Source organism: Phoca vitulina, unplaced genomic scaffold (genome assembly GCF_004348235.1).
Source record: "Phoca vitulina isolate PV1807 unplaced genomic scaffold, GSC_HSeal_1.0 scaffold2, whole genome shotgun sequence".
NCBI lineage: Eukaryota > Metazoa > Chordata > Mammalia > Carnivora > Phocidae > Phoca > Phoca vitulina.
This window is the reverse complement of record NW_022589705.1, coordinates 23550222-23565819: the sequence shown is the minus strand read 5'-3', so window position 1 is coordinate 23565819 and position 15598 is coordinate 23550222. Positions and strand designations below refer to the sequence as shown.

General features: G+C 40.5%; 1 protein-coding gene across 3 annotated transcripts in view; it reads right to left on the bottom strand.

Annotated features, from left to right (window-relative positions):
* Positions 1-2897, bottom strand: part of ARHGAP29 (Rho GTPase activating protein 29) — a 62788-nt gene extending 59891 nt beyond the window's left edge. For all 3 annotated transcript variants that reach the window (XM_032423261.1, XM_032423289.1, XM_032423280.1), the window contains exon 1: positions 2781-2897. The gene's annotated coding sequence lies outside the window, so the exon portion shown is untranslated. The remainder of the gene's footprint in view (positions 1-2780) is intronic.
* Between the last annotated feature and the right edge of the window lie 12701 nt (positions 2898-15598).

The window sequence follows — 15598 nt, the reverse complement described above, 5'->3', positions numbered from 1 at the left end:
ACATTTAAGCTAGTTCCAAACCTATCTAACATTAATCCTTAAATGTGTAGATAATTTCTAAAATGAGCCCAGGACAATTTTTTTTACTACAATTATTATACCTAAGTCTCCCCACCAACAATAAAAACAAAACACTCAAGCACCTTGTTTGGGCAGCTCTTTTACAAATCACTCATTGAGAAGACTATTCCTAACTTAACACTTTTGCAACTTACTTATTAAAGTCACTCTGATTAATTTTGACAGCTTTTAGTTTAGTAAATTTGATCATTGTCACTGGCAAAAAGATGGTTATTAAAGACCTGTATCATAAGTTTCAAATAAAACAATTCACCTATCTAAGCAATTCACCTATTTCACCATCTTCGCGATGTCAAATTAGTAACCCAAAGTTGTAAGAAGTATTTCAAAAATGCCTAAACATTTTTACTCAAGACTAAGAAAATCTATAAGCAAACAAAACAGGGAGGGAGGAGGGAGGAACTAAAAAGGGTTATTCTCTACCCCTAGTAAGCATTATAAGTAATGTAATAATTTTGTTATATATAATTTACTATTTTTCATATTGGAAACTGAAAAAAGGAAATATGACAGGGGAAAAAAATTTTAAATAAAGTTAATCCAAGTTTTCATAAAATTGAACTATGATAGCGGAAAATTTGGAGGATATACACTTTGCAAGATCATCCACACTACCTTCCCATGTACCAAAATGAATATCCTCTAGTTGGTGGTAACATAAAATGTAGTTACTAACATACTGCCACTGGCAATTTAATTAAATGAGGTAATAATATGGAAAGCACTTAACACTGTGCCTGGTTCATCATGAAGACTCAATAACTGTTAGCTATTATTACTAGCAGTGCTTTATTGTGGAAGATTGTTTTTTTTTTTTTTTTTTAATATACTTAAGTAATGAACAAGATGTGGCTTCACCACAACATATCTGTAGATTGTGAGCAAGAAATATAGCACTGGAAACAATTCCAGAAACTTAACTGACTTTGTGGAAACCTACTAAATGGCTTTCAAGTGAAGTTTGAACCGTGCAAACAGATTGTTGAGCAAAATATTTGCGAAACTCTCCTAAATCTCATGCATCTCTTCCAACTCCAAACCATCAACATTAAAAACGTGTTTTATCCACTTAGCCAAGAACTTTGTAGCAAACAGAATATTACTACACAAACCTACTTTCTCTATATGTTGTAAATTCTAAGTAATATGTGCATTAGAAATGTGAACACTAACTTCCCAGTACTCTGTAATGTGACTTTCCCAAGACTTGAGTAGCCTGTGTTAATCAAATGTCCCATGCTCCATCCTCCCAAAAACAAATCATTATATAAGTACTTTCATTTTAGGCACTAGGCTAAATGAAGTGTAAAACTGCCCCAGATATCTACTTAATAGTTCCCATCTTACTATTCCCACCTTAGGAAAAATTGCCAGATATTTCAGAAATCTGCTATTTCAGCACAATTTCTGATTTGGTACGAATCTATTTAAAGATGCTTTTAAAAAAATCAGAAAAAATTCATCTTGGAGGTCTTTGATTATACTTTCGTAAATCTCCCCACAAAAACAGCAAACGGGCAAGTCAAAAGGTTTTATCAATAACATGCAAATAACTGTAATTTCTAAAGAAAGGCATGCAGTGCACATACACTTCATTCCTGGGCAGTTAGAACCTAGCACGTTTAAAAAAGAGGAAGCTGCCCAACCTCCCCGCCTCCAGAATGTCTAGCATTCCTGGCAGGCAGGGCTCTCTCTTGACCAGCCAAAACTACCCAATGCCAAAGAGCACGCTCCCCATCCCCGTATTTAAATACCGAGTGGGGAAACGGAGCAACCAAAAAGGGCAGCGGACATGGATGGATAGCGACAGAGGAGCGATACTGTCACGGAGACAGCTGGAGAAAGGGGAAGGGGCGCTCAGCTCCCGCCTTTAGCAGCTAACAGTCCTGCCCGCCCAAAGGGTGTGAGGCCAATTCCTTCTTGAGAATGAGAGTAGAAAAATATTATCATGGAGACACGAGGCTCAGTCATTACGGCTCCTGAGCTCACCCGTTAAGAAAAAATAAAACAACAGTCAAGCCCCAAACACATCCACAACGGAATTGGGAAAAACCATTGACACTGAGGCCTCGGAACGAAAGAGCCCCTCCTCAGCCCAAAAGACAGAGACGAGAACAATTCACCACCGAAATTCTAAAACGTCTCGGGAATGGAACCCAGTTGAATTGAGGACTGCTCTCAGGACAGGTGGGAGTGGGGCGGGTCAGAGCTAAGACCAGGCTCGGTAGCGGTCAAGAGCACACATTCTGGAGCAAAACTGCCTGGGTTGAAACCCGCACTCTGACAATTACTAGACTGTGTGCTCCGCCAGGTTAACCTCATTTTCCCCGTGTAAAAAATAAGTTAAATAATCATGGACCTGTCGCGAGGATTAAATAAGTTAAAATGTGGAGCAGTCTTAGAACAGTACGTGGACGGTGGGATGTGTTACATGTTTGCTTTAATTTCAATCGTCATCTGCTGTGGGCCACCATTCGCGGCTGCCCGGCGCGCCGTTCGCCCCGTCGGACCCCTCCCAGAGGACCAGCAGCACAGAGGACACGAGCCCGACCCTCAGCGCAGCCCGCAGCCGCCTCCGCTCGGGGCCGCCGCATGGGCCACCCACACCCTGGACCGCAACTGGACAGCCGCACCGCCGACGACCCCAGCCCCGAGCCCCAGCCGCCGCGGCCGGAACGAGCGCCGCCCCCCACACTCACCGCGGCGCTCCATCCCGCGTCTCGGACGCGGACGCCCGCCCAACACTCACGGCCGCCGCCGCCTCCGCCGAGGGCTGGAGCTCGCCGCCCCCATCCCCCACGGCCCGCGGACGCCGGGCCAAGCCGCCGCCGCCGCCGCCGCCCCAGCAGCTACGGCCACCACCACGCCGCCCCGCTCGCTCCGCCCCCCGGGCCTCGCACCGCCCGCCCGGCCGCGGCCCGCCCCCTGAGGCCCAGCCCATTGGCCCGCGCGCCCGAGGGGGGCGGGGCTCCGGCGCCCTGCCGCAGGTGGGGGCGGCTGCCGGCTCCAGCACGCGGAGCGCGGGTTGTCCTCGGTGCCCCAGCGGGCAGGCTGTCCTCAACATTGCAGGAGGTGTTAGCCACCGTGTGCGGCTTGCGGCGCGACAGGCGGAGCGAACCTTAGGCACAAGTCACCTGACGACTAGATCTGGCTAACAGGAGTTTCTCAGATGAGCATCTACATTTCTTACAAGGAACTTCTTTTGATCGCCTGTTCCTCATCAACGCCTTTAAGAAAACAAAAACAAAAACAGGACCTCACACCGGTAAAGTGTAACACAGGCCTGGCTCAACTCCCCTCTGTAGAGGGTAATATTTTCCACTTAGACCTATTTTACTTCCTTAAACTGCTCTCTCAAAACTCAATGAGAAAATGTCTGAGAAGGATGGAATAATTAAGGAAAGAATCAGCGGCCCAAAGCACGTCAGCTTCCATATCATACTACACACTGGAACAAGCAATGTCCTTTGTGTCAGTGTTGGAACACTTAGAAAAAACTGATGGAGAAACAGAGGTCACATGGGTCAGGTGACTGTGGGTAATGGTGGAGACAGAAAAATTTTCACCATGGGAGAAAGCAGAGAAACACAGGAGAGTGTGAAGAGGAAAATTAGAAAGAAAATGGGGGTGCAGACATAGGAGGAGGCAAAACCAAAGAAGGTCGGAAAAGGTGATGACAGAGAAAATAGGAATGAGAAATAAGAATGAGAAATAAAAGAGAGAAGGGAGAGACAACCTACTTACAGAAAAAAATAATGAGCCTGATAGAGCCAACAAGTGAAGTAGTGAGAATAGGAGAAAATACTCATTGACAAAGAGAAGAGGAACATCTTTGAACCCTTACAGGAAAAACAATGTTAGTGAAATAAAGCAAATGTGGTCCCTCGGATGCTACTTGGAAAAGATAAATATGAAAATGCTCAGCTCTTTGGTTACTTTAGCTGCACACTGGATTTTTCAGACTCAACCTATACAAATTTATCCCTTCAAACCCCAAACACCACGGTACTAAGGACATGTCACCGATAATCAGGAAATATCAAAACCAAACTGTCCTTCTAAGCATACTTAAAAAAAATGCACCATGGACTCTCATTGCAGAAACTGATGGTGCCTTGCATGGAAACAAACTAGTAAGAGGAGAGGTCAGGAGTCCCTAGGCCAAAAGGGGACTGGAGCAGTGCAACCCTGACTAAATCATAAGACTTAGGGGAAAAAATCTGAGGTACTCATGCAACCTCAAACATCTCCTTACATCTATTTTAAATATTAATTACTTTGTGCTATCTTATCCACCATTACCTTTAATAAGGAGGACTGTGCTCCTTGTTGAAGTGGATCTCACAATGTCACTGACAATGTCTTAAATAAGGTCCTGTTGGGAAGAAAGGGTATGTGGGGAGGAGGTGGTGGTGTGACAGAAACAGTGAGGAGCACACAGGAGGGAGGGAGAGAAAAAGTGGAGAAAGAGAGACAAAGATGTGAGAAGGTGAGAAGCAACTGTGGAGAGGAGAAAAAGGCAGAGAGGAAAAGAAGACAAAGATGCAGAGACAAGTACGGGCAAAGAAAATAAGATGAGAGAATTAATAAGAGAAGAGAGATAAAAAGAAGTGATAGAGAGAAAGAGATTTAGAGACTACCCACTGACAGAAAAAGGGAAGAGGGACACCTCTCACAGTTCTAAGGAAGTGAAGCCAATCAGGCCCCTATGTTGTTACATGAAAAAGATAAATATAAGAACCCCAGGCTCCCTGATTACTGGGCTCTACTATTATTTTTGCAGACTTAATTTTTTAAAACATATCCATTAAACCTTAAACATAACCATACTAAGTTCAAAAGCACTAGAAATGATGAAGACACCTAAGATCTTCAAACTCCACTGGAGGAGAATGATACACTATGGACACTCACCATGGAAACCACTGATGACTAAACTGAAGGACATTAATGGGGAAAGAGGAAAGAATTCTGAAGGCCAATAAGGGTAGGGGCAGGGCAACCCTCAGGGAGCTCACGGGAGGAAAGTCTGCCCCTCAGATCTGCTCTGGGTTAATCTCAAGACCCTTCCCACCAGATCTACCTCAACACCATCTCAAAACACAACTATTGTGCATAGAACCTGACAGAGAGTGGGTATTCAATGAATGTTAGACAGTTAACTTATAAGTAAGGTTATCTGAGGGAAATTTTGAGAAGTCTCTCAATCCCAATCCTTTTACATCTTTTAAAAAATACATTAATTACCTGTCATCTTTTCCACCCTTGGAAACATTTGCAAAAATGGTAGTTCATCTTAAAATTAAAAGGGTTATTTTATTAATTCTCCCAATTTGCATTTTGTTTTAAGTAATTCTATATCACACAAATAATATCTTTCTGGAAGTTCAAAATTCTTGGTTTATAATTAAATTGTAAAATGCTACCAAAAAAAAAAAAAAAAGTAAACCCATCTACCTATGGTAGAAGTCCAACATCTTAAAATGTTCAATGAGTTGCAGAAAAAAAATTTATGAAAGCAACATATAATTGAAAATAAACTACCTGTGTTTTTACCAATTTACATTGTCTCTGTTATTTTTTTCCTTCTGAAACAGAAACTCACATCCTCTATAATGATGCTCTTGAATCAGCTACTCTATAAAGCCTCCAATTGCTTATTGTTAAAATCTTTTTCCTGTGTTCTCGGCAGTGTTAACTAGCCAGTATTGTTATTTTGGCTAGGTAGATGTTTTCATATTCCTGAAGTTGTTTCTGTAGTTTAGGTAGCCTACTTTTCATAACAGAACATGGGTCTAAAAACATTTGTTACAATGTCTGGAGACATTTTTGGTTGTCACAACTGGGGAGGGGGTTGTACTGACATCTAGTGGGTAGAGGACAGGGATGCTGCTAAAACATCCTACGTGGACAGGAGAGCACCCCCCCTAAACCTTTATACCCCCACTCCTAACAGTTATCAGGCCTAAATAGTGTCAAGTTTGAGAAATAATGTCAAGGTTGAGAAACTCTGCTCTAGGCCTAAATACTACTTTATAAGCAATATAGAAAAATAATGCTAAATTATATCATAGGATGTACCCAGCAAAATCTAGACTGTGGGTCATTTTATAGAGCAAATAACATAATTTCTTAAATAAATTGCAAGGAAAAAGATGGAAAAAAATCTGTAGATTAAAAAAGGCTTAAATTTTTAGATACATCAAGTGCAGGAATAAATGAGACCAGACTTGCCCTTCCACTATTCTTTTCAAAACTGGACTATAGACAGCATAGAACTATGATCCTTGAGATATGGGATCACAAACAAATGATGTAGGCCTTCAACTGCCCCAACTTTCTGCCTGGAGGCACATTCTAGACCATGGCACAGGAAGTAGAAAGACAAGCAGAGCAGATCGGCGCAGCTGGAATCTGTAGGACAGAGTGCCAAAGAGGAAGGAGGTAGGCAAAGGATGAGCTCCAGAAATTTGCCCAGGCAATCCCTTAATTCTCTTGCTGAATACAAAGCCGCACATGTGTGGGTGAAATTCCACCAAGGATAGGCAAAGAATTTCCAGGAAGCTGTAACTGAACAATTTCCAGGGCTCCCACAGGTCTGGAAGACCTCTAAATTTTCATCAGCCAGAGTTGAGAGACCTAATGAACACTGAAGAAGAGGTCCCAAAATGGCATGTGTTAATAGTATAATCTAATTCAGACCTAACAAATACAGTATTCTAGATTCACCCAAAAAAAAAAAGGTTTAAAACAAGCCTCATTCTGTAAATTTAAAAAATTCATATTTAAAACAAAAGTAATAATGATGTGCTGTGGCATTCACAACATATACAGAAGTAAAATGTATGACAATAGCACCAAGTAAGGAGGGAAATGAAACTATACAATAAGGTTCTTACATTATATGTGAAGTAGCATAATATTATTTGAAGGTGTGTAATAATAAGAAATAATAATGAGAAAGCTAAAAATGTATATTAAAATCTTTATAGATACTTTTAGGAAGCCAATGGAGGACATAAATGGAATTTTAAGGAATTAATCCAAAAGAAGGCAGGACAAGAATAAAAAGACAGAGGAAAAAACCAAACAGATGAGACAAATTAAAAACAAACAGCAAGATGATAGACCTAAGCCCAATGATAGCAATAATTACATTAAATATAAATACTCTAAACACCCCTATAAAAAGGCAGAGATTATCAGACTGAATAGAAAAATAAAACTCAACCACATACTGCCTATAAGAAACAGACTTGAAATATAAAGACCGAGATAGATTGAAAGCAAAACAACAAAAAAAGATGCATCATGCAAATCAAAAGAAAGCAGAAGTAACTCTAGTATATTAGACAAGGAGTTTTACCAGGACAGGATATCATAATGATAAATGAATCAATTAGTCATAAAGACATAATCCTACAAATGTTTGCACCTAAAAAGAGCTCCAGAATATATGAGGCAAAAACTGACAGAAATGTGAGGAAAAATAGACAATCCCAATGATAGTTAAGATTTCAACAATCCTCTTTCATTAACTGATAGAACAAATAACAGAAAATCTGTAAGGATATAGAAAAGTTGAACAGTACTATCAACCAACTTGACCTGATAGACATTTATAGATAACTCCACCCAACAACAGCAGGGTACACATTCTATTCAAATGCATATAAAATATTCACTAAGTCAGACCATATATGGGACCATACAAAAATAAATTTAAGGGATTTGAAATCATATAGGGTATGTTCTCTGACCCAACCAAAATTAAATTTGGAGTTAATAACAGAAAAATAACTGGAAAATCCTCAAATATTTGGAGATTATAAAATATACTTTTAAATAATAATATTTTGAACTGAATGAAAATGAAAACACAGAATTTCAAAATGTGTAAGTTACACAGTAAAAGCAGTGGTTAGGTAAATATGCAGTTTTAGATGTTTTTAAAAATAAAGTTCTAAAATCAATGATCTAAGCTTCCACTTTAAGAAGCTAGAAAATGAAAAGCAAATTAAACAGGGTAAGTAAGAGAAAGGAAATAATGGTAAGAGTAGAAACAGATACAGAAAACAGACAACAGAGAAAAATGAATGTAACTAATAGCCGGTTTTTTGGAAAGAGCAATTAAATAGATAAATATTTAGCCAGACTGATTAAAAAGGGAGAAAATGCAAATTACTAAAATCATGAATGAAACAAGAAATATCAGTACAGACCCTACAGATATTAAAAGGGTAACAGAAATGTTACCAAAACTTTGCCAGTTCAACAACTCAGATGAAATGGGGAAAATTCCTAGAAAGATACAAATGACCAAACCTAACACAAGAAATAGAAAACCTAAATAGCCTTACATGTATTAAAGAAATTGAATTTATAATTTAAAATGTCTACAAAGAAAACTGCAGACCCAGATGGGCTTAATGATGAATGCTATTGAACCAGATAAAATAATCCTACAAAAACTCTCAGAAAATAGAGGAGGCAGGAACACTTCCCAACTCATTCTATGAAATCAACATCACCCTGATAACAAAATCAGACAAAGACATTAAAAGAAAACTTTAGGCAAAATTTCTTAACGCAGTCTTAGTAAGTCAAATCCAATAATATATAAAAAAGGATAATACATTATGACCAAGAAGGGTTTGTCCCAGGAATGCAAGCTTACTTTAATATTCAATAGAGAAAAACCATCTGACAAAATTCCACATCAATTCATGATTAAAGCAGTCAGCACAGAAAATAATTTCAACCTGATAAAAGGCATCTACAAAAAATCTACAGCTAGCATCATGATGAAGGGCCATGTTTTCCTCTTAAGATAAGGATTCATATTGTTACTGAAGGTCTCTGCCACTACAATAGAACAAGACAAAAAATAAAACACATTTAGATTGAAAAGGAAAAAGTAAAACACTTTATTCCAAGTGGACATGTTTGTATACCTAGAAAATCCTAAGGAACCTATAAATAAGCTACTACAACTAATAAATGAATATTATAAGGTCACAGAATATAAAGTCAGTATACTTCAATTTTATTTCTATATACTAGCAACAAACAATTGGACAATAAAATTTTAGAAACTAATACCATTTACAATAACATCAAAAAACAAGATTTTTTAGGAATAAATTTAATAAAACACATACAAGATCTTAAATTTAAAACTACAAAACACTAATGCAAGAAATTAAAGAAGTGAATAAATCAACAAGTATACCATGTTCATGGACTGGAAGACTCAATACTGTTAGAACTTTTATTTCTCTCAAATTGATCAACAGTTTGAAGTAATCCTAAACAACATTCCTCCTGGCTTTTTTGTAGAAATTGACAGGCTGAGTGTAAAATATATATGATTATGGGAAAGAACTGGAACAGTCAAAACAATTTTGAAAAAGAACAGTTTGAGGACTTACATGCCTGATTTCAAAACTTAACTACAGAGCTACAGTAATCAAAATAGCATGACATTGATTTAGAGACACGCATCAACATAATAGAATAGAGTCCAGAAACAGAACCACATATATACAGTCAACTGATTTTCAAGAGGTGTCAAAGTAATTCAATGGGGGAAAAGATAGTCTCTTCAGTAAATGATGGGGAAATAAGTTGATATCCATATGAAAAACAAATGATCCTGGACTCTTACTTCACAGCATACCTTAAATTAAACTCAACATGTATCATAGACCTAAACATACAATCTAAATCTATCAGACTTTTAAATTCAGGATTCAGAGGGGGCAGCTGCCTTCTTTTATAAATAAAAGTTTGGGGGGAAACACAGCCATTCCTAAATGTTTATGTATTGTCAATAATTGCTTTTGAACTACAACAGCAGAGTTGAATAGTTGAGGTGCTATAGTCTAGAAGCCTAAAATATTTATAATCTAGTCCTTTAAGAAAAAGTTCGAGAATCCCTCACTTTCAAGAAAACATGGGAGAAAATCTAGGGAACAGTTTCTCAAACAGACACAAGAAGCAAGAACCACAAAAGAAAACATTGGTAAACTGGACATCATCAATATTTAGAATCTCTGCTCTTTGAAAAACAACTTAAGAAATGAAAGACAAGCCACAAATTGGGAGAAAATATCTGACAAAGGAATTGTATCCAAATTATATCAAGAACTGTTACAGCTCAATAAGAAACAAACAACCCAATAAATTAATGAGTAAAATATTTGAACAGAAACTTTGCAAAAGAAGATACACAAATGGGCAATAAGCACATGTAATAGTGTTCAACATCATTAGTATCAGGGAAATGCAAATTTAAACCACAATGAGATACCACTAAATATTTATGAGAATTCCTAATTTTAGCTTGAATTAAATATCAAATTTTGGGTAGGATGTAGAGCAACTAAAACTCTCACACATTGCTGCTACATGAAGTACCCCTTTGGAAAACAGGCTGGCAGCTTCTTATACAATTAAACATACATTTACCATACAACCCAGCAGAAATGAAAACATATGTTCATCCAAAAACTTGTACATAAATGTACACAGCAACTTTTTTTCATGATAGTCAAAAACTGGAGAAAAACCAAAGGTCCATCAACAGATGAATGCATAAACAAATTGTGACATAGCCTTAAAATGGAATACTATTTAACAATAGATATCCACGAGATAGCAAAAACCATGGGTGAATCTCAAAAGCATTATGTTAAATGAAAGAAGCCAGGCACAAATGAATACATACTGTATAATTTCATTTACATTAATTCTAGAAGATGATGAACCTAATCTTTAGTAACAAAAAGCATGAATCGTTGCCTGGGGACAGGGGTTGTGGTATGATGGTGGGGGAGTTCCAAATGAGCACGAGGGAACTTTTTGGAGTGATGGCAATGTTCTAAGATCTTGATTTACAGAGGTGATTACATGGGTGTACACGTTTGTCAAAACTCACTCAAAGTGTATAAAAATCTGATAGCATGCTAGTGCTCAATAAATATTAGATAAATAAATTATAAAATTACAGAATGTTACATTTGAATAGTCCTTCAAACTCAACTGACTCCTTTCCTTAATACTTTTCAAACTACTTTCCATCTTCTTTCTTGGGAAGGAAGACTATGGTATTTGAAAACTTTCCCAATGACAAATATTGAAACATTTTCTAAGAAAAAGAAAAATTCTTATCTAAGGAGGCAGTATAAGCAAAAGGCTATTTTGCTTATCAGAGTAATAATAAAGATAAAGAAGGAAGGGTAAACACTCCACAAAAATCCTCATATACCAAAACGTGTTCCTGACTTTCCTTTTAAACCTCCTTGTTTCTTTACACATCCATGTGTTCTTATGTACTGTGGCTCATCATCATCTGGAGCTGAGGTAGGAAACGAAAAACAAACAAAATAGCCTTCAAAGCAGAATCACGGAAGCTGATCAGTAACATCCTGGTATGCATTACAGATAACCAGCAATTCTGTCCAGAAGGGCCTTTCTGCCTTCTGTGCTTACTGAAATTATTCTCTTAATTTCAATCTCACACAAAACATCATTTCTTCCAAGAAGTCTTTTCATTTCATTCCCTCCACTGAAAATAAATCATCCCTCTACTTTCCTATAGGACATTCAATATGCTTTCCTGGGTAACCCAATATATTATGCCTTGGGCCCTATCAATTTGTAACTACCTATGAAAGTTTCCACAGGACCCTGTCTAACATACAGTGGGATGAAACTAAAGTATCAGGGTGACTGCTGAATGAATCACCAATGGCACAGGAATGCAAATCCTTCCAGGGGGCCTTCTGGGTGTGAGCTTTGTTCAACATAGTGCTGACTCCTGGGACCAACAGCAGTGGTTGTAGAAGCCCACATTCCTAGGTCAAGGGCTTCTACAGCTGGGAAGTGAAGGCACCGATAATTTAGGTGGATGTTCTATTTTAGGCAGATGGGCAGAGTAGGAACGACCAGCCACCACCGATTTGCTGAACAGTGCTTTCTTCATCTCAGCCAAAGTTCTATTTCTTACCAATTTGGGGACTGAAACATTTTCTACCCAGGCCTACCTTACTTTCCTTCAAGTTCACTCTCAAACCCTTCTCAGAATCAGGAGACCAGAGCTATTTGTACCATAAAGCTAATGAATTTTAAGTGTCAGGGCTCCTCACTTGCTCTGTTCCTACAATCAGGAAGCATTTCTAATTATGCATTTCTGGCAAACTGCCTAAAGAAATCTCTGAAGAAAGGAATCTAAATCTCCAAGATTCTCATAATTTGTTCTGACTTCTTTACTCATGAATTCTTTTTTCTGAAGAGAAAACCCCTTTCCCAAACGGAATGAAGATGCAAAGCTAATTCCCACTAAAAGAGGAAAGGAAAAGAGAAATGAGGAACAAAAAGCTTGATGGCAATTTTGGCTCCACCAGTGTCCTGGAACTTTCACCAAACACTTAATACTCCCCAAATATCCAATATTAGAAGACTGAGGACATCAAAAAAATCCCCAAACCCCAATGTACAGAGGGGTAGTGGTAAAAACAAAAACCAAAAACAAATAAACAAAAAACACCTCACCCTTGTCTGTAAAGAGTGGTGGTGGTGAAAAAGCGAGATAGACCCTGGACATTTCAGATGGGCTCAAAGACAAGGAGAGCCCCTGGCTACTCTTCTGGCCAAAGGAAGACCGCCCTCAGCACCAAGTTTCCATGATAGGGTCCTGGGACATCCAGGGAAACAAACAAACTCACAGGGATACGTTGTCTTCCTAGTAGCTCCAAGCCCCCGCCTGTCAATTCCATTTTGCAAAGCACAGGACTTGTCCTAGAGCCAAGGCTTGGGAAAAGGTGGACGGAGGGGGTGGAGGTGAAGGGCCAGTTACTGGGGGAAAAGAGGAGTAGGGAGAGGGGAGTCATGTGGAGAGAGTGACAGAGAAGCTTGAGTGGGGGCACTCAGAAAGGGAGAGTGTTTTTCTACCTTCAGTTCTTCCCCCACCTCTCCAAATAATAAACAGCCTGGGCCTAGATGACGTGAAGTGTGATAAGAAAAGGTAGATATGGAACACGAGATGTCTGTTATTTTATCTCATCCTTGCCAGTTGTCAGACTGAAATTTCAGAAAACACCACCAAACTTCCAAAAAGATACCAAGCGAGGAAGACGAACGTTAAGTCCCAGTGAAGGAAACCAATAGGGTAAGGGGGTAAAGGAAACCCCGAACTGTGCACGGAGGCGCTGAGGGCGTGTGGCCAGAAAAGGGAGAGGGACTGCAGGACGCTCGGCGGGAGAACCTGGAATGGGATGAAAGTCCGCCGGGCGAGCCTTTCCCCCGCGGCCGCGCGGCGTCGCCTAATTCAGGACACCCATCCGGGGTCCAAAGTGTCCGCGCAGCGAATGCTCGCGCCCTTCCCGGTTCCTCCGCTCCCACCGCACCCGGGGCGCCGTTCGCCCCGTCGGACCCCTCCCAGAGGACCAGCAGCACAGAGGACACGAGCCCGACCCTCAGCGCAGCCCGCAGCCGCCTCCGCTCGGGGCCGCCGCATGGGCCACCCACACCCTGGACCGCAACTGGACAGCCGCATCGCCGACGACCCCAGCCCCGAGCCCCAGCCGCCGCGGCCGAAACGAGCGCCGCCGCCCCACACTCACCGCGGCGCTCCATCCCGCGTCTCGGACGCGGACGCCCGCCCAACACTCACGGCCGCCGCCGCCTCCGCCGAGGGCTGGAGCTCGCCGCCCCCATCCCCCACGGCCCGCGGACGCCGGGCCAAGCCGCCGCCGCCGCCGCCGCCCCAGCAGCTACGGCCACCACCACGCCGCCCCGCTCGCTCCGCCCCCCAGGCCTCGCACCGCCCGCCCGGCCGCGGCCCGCCCCCTGGGGCCCAGCCCATTGGCCCGCGGGCCCGGGGGGGCGGGGCTCCGGCGCCCTGCCGCAGGTGGGGGCGGCTGCCGGCTCCAGCACGCGGAGCGCGGGTTGTCAGCGGCGCCCCAGCGGGCAGGCTGTCCCCAACATTGCAGGAGGTGTTAGCCACCGTGTGCGGCTTGCGGCGCGACAGGCGGAGCGAACCTTAGGCACAAGTCACTTTTTGTATCGTCCAGCAGGTAGCAGATCCTCTGTTCTTGTTTAAATGGACATTTCTTTGGTGGGCACTGAATTTCTCCCTATGGGCAAACTGATCTTCCACTTGCTTTGTCTGCCTTCTTCCCACACCTTCCTTGTCCCTTTCAGAACAAAAATACATGTTGTGCTCAACTTTAAAACTGACCCCCTTTCTTCTATCTTCGACTGATTGTCATTTTCAGAAAACTAAACTACTCATAACATTAAATTTTATATATAGTACCTGGCTCAGTAAATACTAGTTGAATGCATGTCCCCCGACTATGCTTCTTGCTTCTTACCATTAAATGCTCCTTGAGTAATGGGACTCATCAACGCTGTTGGGGAAACGAACAACCAAAATTAAAGCCTTTATCTAGATGTTGGATCACACATCATATATGAAAAAAGTACAGCATTTCTATTGAATAGTTAGAGTATAAATTAGTAACACTTAACAACTCTACCAGGAATACTCTTTCTGTCGTCTAGGCTAAGACAAAGCAGGCACTTCATGAATAGTTGCTGAATAAATGAGCAAAATTATAGGAAGGGAATTTGAAAAAAAAAAATCCCTCAATCTCATCCTTCCTTTAAATCTTTCTCAAATATATTAAACACCTGTCATAGTCTCCACTTTTCATCATTAGTCGGGAGAAATAGAATACTTGAAAGCATTCTCAGAGAAAGATGGTAATTCATTTTTTGCAATAAAATAAATACAATTATTAACTGAGAAAGAATGAACATCAGAAATCTGTCATCTGGGACAGATCTCTCATGTGTGTAGTAAAGAAAAGAAGGAAGAAAGGGCAATACCTCCACCAAATCCTATAATAGTGTCCCAGCACATGACCTTATAAACTGACTTGTTCTTACCTGTAAGGGTTTCTTGGTTAAAGTGGCTCAGAATCACAGTTTTGGAGCACAAGGAATCACAGACAAAAAGTCAGAGACATATTTGGATTAATATGGATTAATAATGAAACTTTCTGACAGATGGTGTAATATTGCTATTTTATAACTATAGTATTTATTAATAACACATAACCACTCTGCCTATTGAAATGTTCTTCATTCCTTCCATGATAAAGAGAATACCACCTCTTCTCTGAAGCTTTCCTGTTCTCCTCACTGAAAACCAATCATCCTATTTGACATTATATGGTATATAGAATCCTATTTTTGTGCCACTTGTGATTCTCATGAAGTATTTTATTTGGTTGTATTTTTTCTACTAATTATACTATACAGGTCTACAGTATTATGTTACTTTGGCCTATGTTCAATACAGAAGGGGCTGCTACTAAGTATTTTCTGGAGGAATGTTGAGGGAATGACCAGTGAGCCCAGGAATAAAAATCTTTCCAGGATGCCTCTTTCTTTCTTTCTAATTTCTTTCTTTCTTTCTTTCTTTCTTTCTTTCTTTCTTTCTTTTCTT